At 35.4% G+C, this 17,823-nt stretch overlaps 1 protein-coding gene across 1 annotated transcript in view; it reads right to left on the bottom strand.

The window, feature by feature from the left end:
* The window catches only part of LOC149532296 (uncharacterized), a 176,678-nt gene that overhangs the window by 8,959 nt on the left and 149,896 nt on the right, over positions 1-17,823 (bottom strand). The window lies entirely within an intron of this gene.

Below are 17,823 nucleotides of genomic sequence, written 5' to 3'. Positions count from 1 at the left end.
ATATTCTCATCTCCTTGCTATGGAGGTGCCTAAATTTCTCCCTCTTCTAGCTTGGCTTGTTGAGGAGAATTCCTCTTCTTTTTGCCTTTACCTCTACCTTTCTGAGCCTGATAATACCCAATTGATCTATCAAGTTGGTGCATCATTTCTGGTCTTACTGGTGACTGGGTTGTAAATTTAGGCATCATGACCTTTTCTCCTCGACCTTTAGTCGGGCGGTCTTGAGCATGAAAGACTACTATTAGAGGAATTGGATCAAGTTTGAATGGTTTCTTGATCCAATCTTGCATCAATTTAATGATGTGCCTCACCCTACGGTTGATGTCTGAGTTTTCTTCTCTATCTATCTTGGCATTCATGATAGGCCTGTCACCAATCCTATCCTCATTGAACAATGGATCAAGCAACTCCTCTAAGTCTTGTTGCACAATCTTTAATGAGATCTTTATCTCTAAAGCCCTCTTTTCTAAATAGAAAGTCATCCTACAATAATCCCTTATGCGGACATTGTAGTCATCTATTGCATTCATCTAGTGATCTTCAACTGCATCCTCATGCTAGAATGTTTTACCCTCTAAGTATTGCACTCTCCCAATATTATCAAAATAAGGCCATGGAGAATTGTACTCTTCCAAGGGATATTGATCATATTCACATTCAAAAGAAGTAATATCTTGCCTTTGATCCACCTAAAAAGGTCCTATAGTCATAGGCCACATCCAACATATTTTGTGTTGCTTTATAACTTTGTCATATGTAGACAAGAGTTGGCAGGAGATCTCCAGGAGAGTAAGTCTATCACTGGGATACCTAGGGAGCTTCTTAGGGTTAATAGTTGTACCCGCTACGCTCAAATATGTAAATGTTCAAAACTGGATATAAGAAGCTCCAACTAGTGATATCTGTGTTGTTGCCTCCTCTAATATTCTCTATGCATAATCCCCTTCTATTAACCAAATTATTGTGAATATGAAAGCATCATTTACAATTATATATTCTTTTCTTTGCTTTGAAAGCCTCTTCTTCACTAGCTGAGGATATACTATGTATGGCCATGCATTGGCATCTTGCATACTGCCCCTTTTATAAAGCCCTGGATAATTTGTTGCTCTAGTAGCCAGCAAGTATACCAAATATGAAGTCATATAAAATCTCTGATTATTCTTTACTGCCACTAGTTGTTCTCCCAAGTTCTCACTAAGAATGGAAGCCCAATCAAGTGGCATCTTTGTCATCTTGATGGTCTCGATAAAATGCACCATCGAAATGTTCAAATGTTCTAATGCAAGAAAACCCATGACTTTGCTCAAAAGAATGACTAAATATCCAATGCCTTCCCTCATGTACCCAATTGTCATATCCACCTTTCCCTCCTTGTGCCCTAGAGGAGTCTTTTCAATAAGGTATGATGATTGGATGGTCTCAAAAGCTTCCTTCACATGTTCCCTATACCATCTCTCGGCTTGGTGATATGTTAATCTGAAGAATTGATCCACCCTTGGAAGGTGGAACACCTTTTCAATATTGTTGGGTCGGAGATCCAAGACAATCTCTCTAGTTATGCTTTTGATGACCCTTTCTTTAGGAACATAATGCTCTATGAGTGTCATAATTAACTCTAAAGACTGTATTGAAACTGGATGTGATGTTGCGCTAACCAATCCTGATTGGATCAATGCAAAAACCATTGGTGATCACTCTATTGTTTGTTGCACAGTTTTAAGAACTCGCCCAAATCTGTGTGACCCAAATCTATGTCTCAAATCTCTGAATATTCATCTTGAAACCATGATTTTGTAGGAACATCTTGAAACTTGAATACTACTAGTTTTGGTGTTATTTTCTCAACAAGGGAGGATGATGAAGATGCCATTGATTCTACACAAAAAGATGTTCATTAGTCTAAAGTTGAAGGAAAAATGATCAATCACATCTTAGTACTGATACAAGAAAAACCCAAAACCCTAGTTGCTCTGAAAACACAAAAAACTTGATCAAAAGCCTTGAAATGCAAAAATTGGCACACTCGGCACGCTTGATATGTACACCTAGTGTGCCCATTTTCAAAGAAAATGTCAAATTATGGGGTGTGCATAAGCGCACCTCATGAGGTGTGCTGGTGCGCACCTCATTTTGACTTAAGCACTTGTCTTTATGTTTGAGGGTGCACAGTAGCGCACCTAATTAGGTTCTCTACTACATGCCTTAATTTGGTATTTTTTTCTTTTTAAAGTTTTAAGTGTTGTTTTGAGGGTTTTTTGTGTTTTGCAAAAGGAGGTGTGCATTAGTGCACCTGGCTAGGTGCGCTAATGCGCACCTCTTTTTGGTGTTATTAATGTTTGTTTTTAGTGTTTTGCAGATGGCAGGTGTGCGGAAGGTGCACCTCAACTTGGTGTGGAACTGTGGGTTTAACAGAGCTTGGAGGAGAATAATGAAACAAAGTAAGGAGGGAGGGGGGGACCCTCCAGGTTATATAGTTGGGGGGACCCCACACATTTTTGTGTTGCGCAGGTGTGCAACTACACAACTACACATCACAAAAATGTGTCTCTTTTTTATTAGTTTGGCACACTAGTGCACCTATTTAAGTGCACTAGTGTGCCTTTTGTTCTGCAAAAGAGACACTCCGTCCTAAAAACTCTGATTTTTGTCAATTGGGTTTCTCAGTCGGGACCCGAACATGAACTATGACACTAGATAAAACCTCAAAAGGACTAGGACCCCAAACTAGGGATTCAAAAATTCAAAAATAAAAGTCAGGTGTCCCCATTTTCTAACAAAATGGAGTGTGCGTTGTGAAACCACAACACAATTGCGTAAGCACTGAGCATTAGCTACAAATTTTTAAGGGTTATATGGTCGATTTTTGACTCATTTTCTATTATTCAAGATTGAACAAAGCACGAAGAGCTAAAGGAGAATTAGATAAAAGGATTCAAGTGTTTGCAAACTGAATTCAACTTCTACTTGACACCAGTCATCAGATTTTTTAAGGTATTTATCGTGTACCAAGCTACATTGTTTGAATTTTTGCAAACCCTAGTTATTCATTATGTCGTCTAGTTCTTCTGTTGGTGTGGTTAAGGAAGGAAAGGAAATTTTGAGTGTTTAATTGATAAGTAATGAAATCAAATAACCACATTTCTAGGAAATTCTTGACATTGCATATAAGGGAGACTCGTTTGGTGCGTTATCTATGATACCACCACAAGTTTTGATGATACAAGATGTAAGTTGTTGCTACACTTGTAAAGTTGGAAGCATTGGAGACATGGAAATAAGAGAGTTGTATGGAAAATTGTGTGAGAACAGAGTATTGAAAGAAGAATTCAAGGTTGTAGAGAGGAAAGGTTTAACTCATGCCCTAGATTTTCCAAATTGTTCAAGGCAGAATGGATTAAGATTGTTCTTAGTAGAATTCATGACAATTCTATATGGTTGGAGGATGGCCCTATCAAAATCACAAAGAGGATTATTCACAAAGTGACAGGGTATCCAACCCTAGATAGACCTAAGACAATGAGTGATGCAAAAGAGGCAATTGAGAAGAAAACGGGGGTAGTATGGAACAAGAGAGGGATGACCATAGATACAATTTATGATCCCCTAATTACATTTGCAATGAGAATTATTACACATAAGTTCTTTCAATCCAATAGGTTAAATAGTGTACCATGCATGGTTGTGGATTTGGGTTACAGGATAGTGAAGAAAGACCATTCTTATGACCTTACAAAGTTACAACTCTAGAAGTTACCTGAAAACTTGGGAGCCATAAGGAAAACAAAAAGTGCACAATGAAAATTTGGTTCAATACTTGTTTGCATAGTTTTCTATGTGTAGAACACTTTTCCCACTTTTGGAAAAATAGCTTGGAAGACCAACTAGTCAGTTGTAGTGCAAATTGGTGAATTTATAGAGCAACTAGGAGATAATTTTGACTCTATGATGACTAGCTACTTTGAAGACTTTAAGAAGTCAATGAAACAAAGATAGAGGATTCTGGTATCACTAGTAGAGAAGCATTTTAATGATGTTTTTTTTCTAGTTGATGTTGATTTCACATATGTACAAGTTGTTGTTCCAAGGGTGAGATGGCTCAGACCATTGCCTTATGAGATCAATGTTGATGAGGCATCTATAGCCATCAATGCTTTACTTCTAGAGGAAGTAGATAAGGAGGCTACTAATTTTGGAAACTATGATGTAGAAAAGTCTAAGATCACAATGGATTTGAAGACAACTTATGTGATGGGAAAAAAGAATAAGCTTGTGAACAAACTCAAGGAAAAATTTGGTGAAGGGGTAGAAGGAGATGAAGAGGAAGAATATAATGAAGATGATGAACATGCACCTGCCCAAGCACCACTTGCTCTTACACAAGGTCAAGGTGAGGACCAAGGAGAAGAAGCACAAATTGATGAAAGTGTTGAGGGAGAAGAAGCCAATGAAGCACCTGTTGTCACAAAAAAGAAGAAGAGGAAAGAAAAGAAGCCAGTACCAAGAAAACCTAAAAAGGTTGTGAAACCTTCACAACCAAAGCCTACAATTCCTATTACCAGGACTAGCGCATGAGCTACTACCAAAAAGACTCAGGAAGTTTAGAAGCCTAAAGGAAAAAGAGAAAGCACAACTACAAAAGAAGATGAACCTAAGCAAAAGAAAAGAAGTATATTTCCCTAGCTAAATCAGATGAGGAGAGGACCGAATCATATGATAATAGCCAATTTAAAGTGGTGAGTCATAGTTCTTCTTCTAATTTGGATAACTTTTGTGAAAATATTAAGAATAATGTTGATTTAAGTGGATTTACACATTTTTAGTTTGATAAACTTGGGAAGTTAGATATGGATAAAGTAGAAGACTTTATATATGTGATGATGGAAACTTTTAAGAAGACTCCAATTGAGATTTCCAACTCTCTACCCAAGAGCCTATATGATAGAGTTGAGCAAAGGTGGAAATATTGTTGATCTCAAATTGGTTTTGAAATGTGAGTGTCAACACACTTAAGTTATTTACTTAGTTCATGCCGAACTAGTAATGCATGTCGAGCACAACCTGAAAATCATAGACCAAGTTGAGTCATAGTGAGTGTCAAGCCACTCATGTGCCAAGTCACTCAAGTTCCAAGCAAATAGACCATGCCAAGTGATTTAGGAGCTGAGTAAATAGTGGATGTCGAGTAATACAGGTGTTGAGTCATAGTATAAAGATTAGTGCATGTCAAGCATCAAAGACTTCAGATGTCGAGTAAGACAATTTTGACATTTTTTTTGTAATGGCACAAACAGTTATGTAAACTATTCTTGAGCTAACTTAAGGATGAATTACAATATTTTGGAGATAATAACGAATCTCTGGTTAGATTCCCTATGCAATTACATGCAACCAATCAAAAAATGGAAAGGGTTAAGCAGTAAAATGGATGAATCTAAGTCGTAGATTCATACCTAACCCTAAGCCACCAAAGTATTCTTAAGGAGGATGAAACCCTAAACTTTCTAAGAAGGTTGTTGAAGGAGTGAAGAGGATAGTTTGCATGCAAAAATAGAGCATTCATGGTGACTTAGAAGTTATGAAGTGAAACCACATTGTAGAATTAGTTAGAGCAGAATAGAAGATAGAGAAAAGGATACAACAAAGAGACATTTGATCAAGAAGGATCAAGAAAAAATTATTTAGAGGTGATATGTTATCAAGCAAGCAAGTTCCTATCATAGGATCTATGTTGAGACATTTTAACAGGTGATTTCAATCAAATCTCTTAACAAAGTAATCCTAAGAGGTTGTATGAAATCCTTTAACAGGGTTCTTACTTAGTTGTAAGTAAATTCCTTTAACCAGGCACAATTCTAACAAGGTCTTGAAATCCTCTAACAAGGTGAGACCTAACAGTCTTTGTAAGCCTTTAACAAGGTAGACCTCTCACAAGGTAGATCATATTTCATGGTCAAAACATTGTAACCTTCATTGGATACACTTTATTGCTGCAGTAGTGAAGATTTGTGGGTGTCATCCCCACCCCAGTTTTACCTTCTCACTTGGAAGGTTTCTGTGTAATCATATCTGGTGTTATGTGTGTGAATGCTTAAATGCTTACATGATTTAGATGTATATTCTCTACATGATATTTTAGCTTCCTCATTGAATGCATGAGATAGATATGTGGTGAAATTTTTATGGGTCCAAGTTTAAACTACTAATTCCCCTCCCCCTCCCCCCCTCAGAAGTTTACCTTTCCTATTGTATTTCCAACAAATATAGTCTCACAATAGAGAGAAATATTAGAGAGACTACAGTTACAAGAGTGATGCTAGATTTGGACAAATCTAAGATGACAAAAGCTATTAACTAGTATAAGGGAAGATTTTCTCCAATATATCGAGCTTTTAACATTTTACAGAACAAGATTGAAGCTATTGTTTAGTAAAGTACACAAATATGGAAGGTAATCAATGTGTTGACAACACAAAAGGCTATTGAGCAGGCACCTAGGGAAGTAGGTGAAGACAAATCACATGGAGAAGGCACTACAAAGGCAACAACTAAGGAAGAGAATCAGCAAGACCAGAGTGTACCAGAAGTAAACATGTCGAGTATCAGTCCACAAGCAGATGTAGTAAAGATTAAGGATGTCTCTAATAGCAATGTTCAGAACATCAATCCCCTAATAGAGGAGAATATGTAGAAAATATTGATTGATTCCACCACCAAGGAAAATTATGCAGTCATCCTGTGTTGGTGAGTGTAGATGAGATTGAGAAGGCAGAATTGGCATCTGCAAGGGAGAAAACACAAGCATTATCCATCACCACCCCTCAATCTACAGAGGTGCCACCTACAATGTCTATTGTAGTATATCAAAGGAATGACACATTTTCCTCACATGTCAGCACCAAGATACAGAATGTCTCAATACCAAAAATTACAATAATTGAAAAATAAAGGACACCAATACACACAGGTCAGGAAGCCAGTCCTACACCTACACCATGAATACAAGGTGAAGCAACAATCAAAGAAAAGGAAAAATATAGGACTAAAGATTCATTCTTGACTATGAAGCTAGAGGAAGTAGTAGCAATACAGACATTGCTACTCCTGCTCCTAGTCAAGCACTTCATAGGTTGAGTACTGAAGCTACACCATTGCAAGCATCAAGGCCAAGTCCTAGCACTCTAAGGTTGATGAGGTGACATCTTATGGTGACATCAACTTAGATGAGGTGATTGAGTTACTGAAGTATGATCTTATAACAATCACAATAGAGAAAATGAGCATATTGCAGGATGCTTTGGCAAGGAAGAAACACCAAGAACTACTCAGAAGGGAGCATAGGTAGAAACAAACACTTCATGACATATTTCTTGATGCATTCAGCCTTCCTACACCTGATGAAGCCAAGCCAATCATTGAGCAATTAGAAAATATTGTAGAAAAGATCAATGATGAAGACCTAGATACCAATGTCAAATTATTGGAATGGTCTGAGAAGAAATTTCAAACAAAGGTGGATGAACAAATATCTAGTGTCATTGCACTACACCAGGTTGAGTTAGCAACCAAGATTGAGGGTACAAAGAAGATGTTGGAACACATTTTCTCTCTTTACACCAAGTTGTGTGATGTTCCCCTATTCACACAAGAAGTACAGAGACATATTGACATTTGGAGGGAGATTTGAAGAAAACAAGTAACATTCTCCAACAATCTCCTAGTCAAAGTCAGTCTCACTTCAGAAATTTATTATCAACACAAGGTCAGTTAGCAGCTTTACATGCTCAAGAGACAAATGTTAGGGCTACACTAATTATCATCCAATCCATGTTTACCCCTCACATGGAGGTGTTAGACAAGGAACTACCCTATGCAGAGACATTGTTGAAGAAAGATCCCCATCTTTCTACACATGAAGTCTTAGTCACCCTCGCTATCAAGTTAGACATACAGATAAAATCTCTAGAGGTAGCATGTGACAACTAGGATGCTTCATTGAAGATAATGATGGAGGTCCATAAATATTTCTTGAAAAAATACACAATTCATGTACAACCCATGACATAAGTTTCAAAAGGGGGAGAATGAAGAAAGGGAGAGAGAATGCATAAAAGGAGAGAGTAAATTTTGGGAGATACCAAATAGAGACTACAAAGATAGAGTCAGCACATCAAATCTACTCAGTAGGAGTATTCAAAATTAGATCAAAATAATTAGCTCAAGGGGAGTTACAAAATTTTTGAGGTATGACAAATGAGTCATAAGTGTTATACAAAATTTTGAAATTTTCTATGTAAGTCAAGAACTAAAATGGAGATTATCTAAGTTATGCTCAAAGGCTAAGGTTATTCATGCATGACCAAGTGTTTTTTCCACTCATGTCAGAGGGGGAGATTGTTAATCTTAGATTGGTTTTGGCATATGAGTGACAACACACTTAAGTCATTTTCTTAATTCATAATGAACAAGTAGTGTATGTCGAGCATACATTGTCAAATATACAGTATATGTTGAGTAACTAGTAAGTGTTGAGTCATTCAAATGTCAAGTGATTAGTGGATGTCGAGTCATTCAGAGGTCGAGTTACAGCATTGAAGATACAGTGGATGATGATCATTAGATACTTCAACTACCAAGTAAACAGTTTTGGACATAGTTGTTTGTAATGGCACAAACTTCTATGTAAACTATTTTTTAGCTGACTTGAGCATTGTTCTACTATTCTAAGATGGTAAGGACAAATCTATATTGTAGATCCCTATGCAATTAATGCAACCAATTGATTGAAGGGATGCTTTAAGCAAAAAAATGGGTGAATCACAATTGTTGATTCATACCTAACCCTAAGTCACCTAGGTCTTCTTAAGGAGGACAAACCCTAAAAGATGCAAGAGTGGAATGCAAGAAGAAAGAAGTTTGCATGCGTAAATAGAGAATTCATGGTGGCTAAGGAGTTGTAAATTAAGATACATTGCAGAATCAGTTAGAGGAGAACAGAGGAAATGAATTAGAGGACAAAAGTGATGCATCTGATCAGTGAGGATCAAGTACACATCAGGAAAGAGGTGATATGTTATCTAGTAGCAAGGTGCTAACCATAGGATCATTGTTGATACATTCTAGCAGGTGAATCAATTAAATCTCTTAACAAAGTAGTCTTAACATGTTGTTGTAAATCCTTTAATAGGGTGCTTACTTCATTGTAAGTTAAAGTCCTTTAATTAGGCACACTTATAATGGGGTGTTGAAATCCTTTAACAGGGTAAGATCTAACAATCTTGTAAACCTTTAACAGGGAAAACCTTTCATAGGGTAGATCATAGTTTATGATCAAACGTTGTAGCCTTCATTGGATACACTTTATTACTGTAGTAGTGGAGGTTTATGGGTGTCATCCCCACCCAAATTTTACCTTCTCATTGGAGGGTTTCTAGGTAACCAAATATCTTGTGTCATTTATGTGTTGAATGTTATTTGCTTTCACGTTATGGATGAACATGTTTAGCTAGTTATTTCAATTTACAAGCAAATTGTGAGATGGATGTGTGGTGAATGAATTTGTGGTTAAAGTTTTGAAGGAATAATGCACCGCCCTCTCAAAGTTGACTTTCACTATTGTATTTCCAACACTTATCGAGTTCTTTCACTTGATGAGGGTACCAATGTAGCTCCTACAGGTATGTGATTTCAATTTTCAATCATCAGAAGGGACATTATTTTCTTCATGATTATTATTGATAGTTTTATATTACTATTGCCATTTTTTTGCAATTTATATTTTAAAAAGGCAATACAATGTATGTGTGTGTGTGTGTGTGTGTGTGTGTGTGTGTGTGTGTGTGTGTGTGTGTATGATTATTTTTCAAGTCCCAATGACATACATATGCCTCCTTCCATGAGGCTGGCTAGCACTCCAAGATCCCTAACTATAGGATCAGCAACAAAGAGCATGCAAACATCCACACCTGCTACAACTAGAGTTGGTAAGTCCTTGTTTTGCTATATTTTGTTATGTGTTAAATATGATTCGATTTGTACCTTCCTATTCATTTGATCATAGTATGGTATTGATTAACTTTGTGCACTAATAGGTACACCTTGTCATGATGATAGAATAGATGCCAGTATTGGTGATAATTTACCAACCTTTCCTGGAGCAGCCCTTGTTTCTTCTACTAGATCGTTGGAGGTATCAGTGTTGATGGTCGAGAAAGATATGATTCCCTTTAAATTTTCTAAGTTGTTGAGTACTTTAAAAATATAATTATTTGCAGTGTAATTGTAGTTTACTTATTCATAACTCATTTTCAACTAATGATCACATGATGATTTTGTAGGAAATGATCTTTTTTATGAAACTTTTTATGATTTAACATTGAAGATATTTCATCCCACATTACATAAAGGTATATAGCTTCATATAATTGGTTGCTACATTTTCCATTCATCCATTTGTTGTAATATATTCAAATTACATCACTTGAACTAACTTTTTATCGAACAATTTTATTTTTTGTTAAAAGGTGGAATGAGCAAGGCCCTGAATTAACAGATCAACTCATAAAATCTCTAGAGGATCTCTTTGGTCAAAATATTTTGAACAGAGCCCAAATTCTTTAAAAAAGCTTCCAAGCATCTAAATACTATGAGCGACCAATATAGAAGGGCTCTAAAGCTCAACCCAAAGTACAAGCGTCCTCATATGGTTCCAAAGCTAGAGTAAAATGAACTCATTGAAGATGCAAAAGAGATAAAGGAATTAACCCAACACCCAACAAAAATAGGTATGCGGTAGTATTAATGTAATTATACACAAATTAGTGATCTTTATATTTATATAATCTAACATATTTCTAACATATTTCAAAGTTTACATATATAGCCTATAGGACACATCAAAGGTTACACAAGTTAGGAAAGATAAGGTTGGTCAAGACCATCTTGGCTCTGGTGGATATATGAAAATTCACTCACGACTTGTAAGTAACAGTAAATGAAATTCCATATCAATTTTTTTATATATAATTAAAAATAAGCAATATATTCAATATTGATAATATTATGCAAAAAAATGTAGGCCATTGAATTTAATATAGCACCCACAGCAGAGGACAAATAAATTGGCTTCAAGCAAGGCTATAAAATAATGGTTGCCTACCACCACACAAATTCCAGTGGCCAAAGAGATGTAGAAGATTTTGGTGCATTGATTAACACACAGGTAAATAGGCCTAATGAATAATATAAATTGAGAACTTCATGAGAAATAAACTATTTGATGTTAATTTCAAACAATGATAACAATGCGCATGATATTTCATTGTAGCCTTCTACTCCCGGCATAGATCCTACACATGACAAAGGCCTTGATGTGCATCACAATGATAGAGGTACATATTCGATTTCTATTGAAAATTAATTATGTAATTATTAATAAACTTTAATGTCTTAAATTGTAATTGGTGTAACCTTTATGTGATAATTTTTTAGTATGCACAACGTTATGGTGGCAGAGTCAAGTGTGATGTTAGTGTTGAGCATGTTGAGGTTAGGGCTAAACAAAATGTGATAGTAGATGATGTGGCACTATCAAGTAAAGAAAAATCCGTGTTATGTTCTTTAGATTAATGAAATACTTATAACATTTTTAAAATGTTTAGAATTAAACCCATTTATTTCTTATTGTAGGGATGCATCAGCCTTCTCTTCAAAAAAAGAAGAGGAAGCCTCGTGTCATAAGATCAGAACCATGAGAGCCACAGAAGAATGTTGAAGATAGTCATGATGTTCTTATTAGCCTTTATCTTCAACAAAAAAAAAAAAAGAAGAAGAAATGAATGTTAAAAATCTTGTTTGATGATGAATGTGTTGATGAATTTTTTGTGAATATTTCTTATTAATGAATTTTATGTCATGTTATTGAATATTGTTATGTGATTCTAATTATTGATGTGTTCATGAATTATTGATGAATGTTTATACATATTAATGAATTATATTCCATGTTAATGAATGCTATGTGAATATAATGATTGATGTGTTCACGAATTATTGATGAATGTTTATTCGTATTAATTAATTGTATGTCATGTTAATGAATGTTATGTGATTATAATGATTCAATGATATAGTTCTTAAATGAATGAATGGAATATTTACTTGTTAAATTTAGAGTGATTATAGGTGGGCAGAGGAAAGATGAGCTTCCACCTTCATGTGGTTGGCCTTGCTAAGTAGAGGGCTTGAAAGGATTCTCGAAACCAAGTGAAGCTCAAACTAAACCTATCAAAACTAAACACCAATATATGGTCTCATCATCGAGTGGCTGGAGAACTTCACCATAGTCGCTAACGACTATCATTTCTTCCATACTAATGTAGATGTGTATAATTGACTCCTTTGGTCATCACCAAACTCCACCTAACACACTTTTCACAACTTTATAATGAGGCCCTTTATAACACCCAAAAATTGCCTTATTTTCCCAACATGGTTTCTCTATCCTAAATTGTTTGAACTTGCTCCTTTCTTTTCAAGGTCTTAGAGGAAGTTCAATAAGGTCTAAAAAACTTTTTTTTGACCTAGAATTAACAATCAAAATGACCCCAAACTCCCTTTCTCTACTGATTTCTAAACTGGTTGCTTACTTCCTAGTAACCCTTTGCAATTAGCCCTCCAAGCAAGGTTTTTTTGCTATAATTTGCAATCTTTCTTAACAACTTACCAACCTTTTCACAATTTAGGACACCTATTTTGACATTTCATGGTATTTTAGAGGTTTGACTTCCAAACTCTATCTTTATAGCACAAATCCCAAAATGGAGGCTTTTAAGGGTTTTGAAGTCTTTCTTGGTTGTATTCCTTAAATGAATTTGTAACACTCTTCAATGGATTGGTGGAACCTTCCCCTTGCTATGTAAGGACCTCCTTTCACTAGTCTTTCATTTGAAAAATAAACCATGCAATTATCTTGCTTCCTATACATTTGGCAGTAACATTTCTTCATTCATCTCTAAACAGATTGACCATCAACCCGCCTAGGGCTTGCTAGTAAAATTCACAAACTGACTGAAACTAACTCCAACCTTTTGCATCTTAAATTAAACTAAGCCTACCTTCTTTCTCCAAGGTTTCATAAGTTTTCGACCATGGTGATAAGAGTTAGACTATATTTTGTAAAAATTGTCCAGATACAAAGAACAATTGGCAGCACTTAGCAAATTGAATGGAATATATACAAAATTCAATGGAGGGAAAAAAAGACATGTAGAAGAACAATGCTAAAAATAATATCAAACTCCTATTTAAAATAAAATTTCCCATTCAATCACAAAAACACGTGAACATCAAGTGAATACAACATTTTTACTGTCAAAAATTTGATGTAGTATTCGGTTTGAGAAAATTCTTATCTCCAGCCCGTACAACTGTTGCACAGTAAGCACAAAGGAAGCAAAAGTTACTTTAAACCCTCTTCCCAAACTTCCACACTTCACAAAGGTTATTCAATGGCTTGGCTCACTTCCCAATAGAGAATACTCTAATTTCACAAACTCTTCAATAGGTTACTATTCCCAACTCTTCAAGCAAGACATAAAACAAACTACTTCCTACTTGGAGCAAACAAGGCTTATTACCCCAAAATGAAAAAAAGTGGAATTTGATGCTCTTGGCTTTCCTATCACCAACCAAGGCTTGAAGCAACTTATACTTGACCAAAACAAGGCAAATCAACTGTTGGATCCACTCCCAACAACCCACAATGCAAGATGTTGCATTTGACCTAGTAGCCCATTAGGCCTCCTAATTCAGTTTTCCACCAATAACTCTGAATTCTTCCAAAGAACCTGGCAAACAAGATACAATTTTGAATACCCTTTTCCAAGTTTTGAAAAACTCCAAAGTTTCAAGGTTTCACTCCACTTCAGCATGCCTCAACCAAAACCATGCCCTCAAGCCTATCATCAACCAAGGCTTTAGTGGCTTTCCTATCACCAACCAAGGCTTGAAACAACTTATACTTGACCAAAACAAGGCAAATCAACTGTTAGATGCACTCCCAACAACACACAATGCAAGATGTTGCATTTGACCTAGTAGCCCGTTAAGCCTCCTAATTCAATTTTCCACCAATAACTCTGAATTCTTCCAAAGGACCTGGAAAACAAGATGTAGTTTTGAATACCCTTTTCCAAGTTCTAACAAACTCCAAAGTTTCAAGGTTTCACTCCACTCCAACATGTCTCAACCAAAACCATGCACTCAGGCTTAATTAACTACTTTAGGTGTGATCTACAAGGTAAATGACAAAGGATGGGTTCGTGAAATCAAACCTTCATCTTTAGAATGTTCTCCTAAACCAAACAAGGATATTTTGTTCTTACACCAAGTCCCCAACTTCCTTCCTTCTCACTATTCAACCAATTTGCATAAAACCAAGGTCAAATACATAAGGATATTTGACCTAGGGCTTGCTCCCATAATTCACTACTACAACCTCCTATTCCAAGACTTGAAAAATATGAAAATACATTACCCTAACTTGCTCCATGCCAATTTGGAACAAATTCCAACGGTGGAGATTCAAGTTAGGGCCATTTCTTTGGCCAAACCCTGATTTTGAGGGTTTCACAGGGCAGTGAGCAAAGAAATTTGATAACTTGAGTATAAGGATTGATAAAAACTTGAAATCAAATCCAAAACCTTAAAATTAAATAGGGCTATCAGATCAGTGCAATTTTCTCACCCTCCAATCATCCAATGTCGTACTGTACGGAAAAATTAGTCAAAACTATACTAGAACAGCCGATTTTATTCATCAAAAGAGAAAGTACAATTGTTTTCTCAATACATTACCTTCCTTCAGGTGTCTAGAGCCTTTATAGGCCATTTTAAATGGGTAGAACCACCCTATGGAAGTTGTAGCCATTGGAAGAGGTTATTTCAAAAACTTGTTAGCAAATTGCAAAAAGTTGCTAAGCAACTTTTTGCAATTTTTGCAATTTTTGCTTTGTGACGATATTTTCTAATAAATTGGATTCCAACCACCCCTATAGGTTCTTCTAATGCTCTAAACACTCAAACTACCCTAGAAAACATGAAACAAATCAAATTCCACCTTATTTGGACCAAATGATACCCAAGCTTATAATTACACCATGGGGTCTTGTATCCATTACATAGATCAATCCCTAGACCTTATTACATCAAATAAAAACAAACATTTGATCAAGTGCTTTGCACCAACAACTACCTTTGAAAGGATTATATGTGATTTCAAAATGATTACCAACTTAAGGATGGTGAAAACTAACTATTATTTCAAACATGCTACCTATTTTCCAAAGTTGCAACATTGCAACTTTTCAATTTTTGCAATTTTTCCAAAGTTGGCAATTGCATGACAAGTTTTTGCTTCCTTGCCACCAATGGAGAAAAAATGCATGTCTTATGGTGTTTCAAAACTTATTACACCTCACTCCACTTTTCTTCATGCTTATGACCATATTGTGGTTGTTTAACCACCTTTGATCGCTTAGGAATCTCTTTGAGAGTTTGACAAAGAAAATAAATGTAATGAATGCATTATGTAATATAAACCAAACATTTAGGTAAAAACATACACTTGGGTTGTTGAGAAACCCTTATTCCATATCTATGACCCAAGATTGAGTCTTGCAAGTCAAAAATGGGGTGCTATGCACCATTCTCCCTGACAAAGAATGTAATTGTCATGGGACAACAGGGGTAAGTAGTTGAGGATTGAATCCTCTCTTCTTGAAGTCAGTTTCAAGGATCCAAGTAGCCTCATTATCAATTTTTTCCTTCCACTTGATAAGGTAATCCATGTATGTCTTGTATCTTGTTTTTTTCCCGATCCTTTAACTAAGAATATTTTCATCTTCAAGGGGTTTATCCTTTTGCTTTGACAACTTGGCAGTGATTTGAGAGAGGTTTGAATCTACCTATGAGATGGATGGAATGGGACCTTTACACATTGTCAAATCTACCACATTGAATACATAACCAGAATCTATGATGAATTTACATACCTTGTTGAGAATCTTGCAATTAATACTGATAATTTTTTTTTTCTATTTATATTTTGTAGCTATCTAAAGTTTTGAAGCAAAACTTAAACTCTTCATTTCATTTGCATTAGACACTTTTTTTCTATCTGCGAGTTGATCCTATTAGTGAACATATTTGAGAGAAACTGGCAATTAATATGTTGGATATCCTTTACTATTTATGTTTCAAAGAAAATTAAAATATTATGCTTGAGTGGACCAAATTAATGGAGATAGTATTAGATGTTAACTGTGTCAATCTCTTGGTTTTAGGCAATGTAGAAGGAGGCCCTAGTTCAATATACAATCTCAATTGATATGCATAGGACATCAGGTGGAGCTGAAAAGTGCAACATGTTTGCATTTTTTATACAGGTCATTAATATAGATGTGGTGCACGTTTTCAGCTCCACCTATTGTCCATGCATTCTCAATTCAGAGTGGTTGAATCTTATTTTGGATGGGAGGGAGAGAAGCGAAAGACATATGGATGCTTTAGTGGCTATAGATAATGATTCTTCACTATTTACACTGTAGTTCTATCGTTGAGTTCCTTATTTTGACTATTGCTACATTCTACATTTTGATATTATTAAAAGAAATGTCTTGTTTCCTTTGTTGAAATGTGTCATGTATTCATTCACTAAAATTGATCTTTGCTAATTGCAACTATATTGGTAATATGTTGATATTAGTATTCTTAAAGTTATTGTTATAACACTATAGATCCTAATATACATATAGCACACTCACCAATGCAACAAAATTGGAACATATCTTGAAACTTTTCAACATATTTTGTAATGCTAATTGATCATGATTTTGTTGTATTTGGTTGCAGATTACCAAGCAGCAAAACTGAATGAGAAATTGAGGTTGTAGGATAAAGAAAACATCTCTCCATCATTTGAGGGTAATTCTAGGTAAAGACTGGATCTATTTATGGTTTGAATCTAGAAGGAAAGTATCAATGACAATATTTTTTTAAGATTCCTACATAATTTTGTTTTGTTACATGTTTGGTGTTGAATGAGGGACATCGATCGATGATCTTCTCCTTCGTATTCCAATTAGATAGAATGTTATTAAGGATGCTCTAATTGTAGTAATTTGTAAAGGGTAATATTGTAATATAAAAATATCTAGTTGATCCCCCCTTGAAAAGAGTTTGAATCTTATCTTATATCTTGCAAGGATGTGAAGAGACGAACCCCTCCAAGCATAGATTGGTTGGTTATAAGTGGGTGTTACACACAATGTTTAAATATGATAACTTCTCAACTATTTGTAAGATACAACTTCTCACATCATCTATCGTTACCAATGTTACTATTCAAAACTTAACTCCTTAAACATCAAGCACTCAAACTTTGATTAGTTCATCAACTATTGATCATATTGCAAGGTCCAACTTTTGATCTTGATCACAATTTTTTATCACACTCTCATCATGAAACATCTTTTCCTTCCCTATGTCCACACCCTTGGGCTGTCCAAACACAGTATTTTCCATCCTTAATGCCCATTGACAAATACAATAAAATGTAACTTTCCCTCTCTCCCAACCAACCCATATTACATCTTTTCATTTATCAAGTCCTTGGATCAACCCTTGACCCTTCAGTCCTTGACTCTCTTTATGCCTAAGGATGTTACTAGTGACATACCCTTGAACTAATATTTGATACTAAACCCCCAATGACATCCTTAATTTTTTCAAACTTATGACAAACAACTAAATATGTGGAATGTC

Source organism: Cupressus sempervirens, chromosome 10 (genome assembly GCF_028749045.1).
Source record: "Cupressus sempervirens isolate cs-2001-9-10 chromosome 10, ASM2874904v1, whole genome shotgun sequence".
NCBI lineage: Eukaryota > Viridiplantae > Streptophyta > Pinopsida > Cupressales > Cupressaceae > Cupressus > Cupressus sempervirens.
Note: the sequence above shows the minus strand (reverse complement) of the source record. Positions and strands in the feature narration are given on the sequence as shown.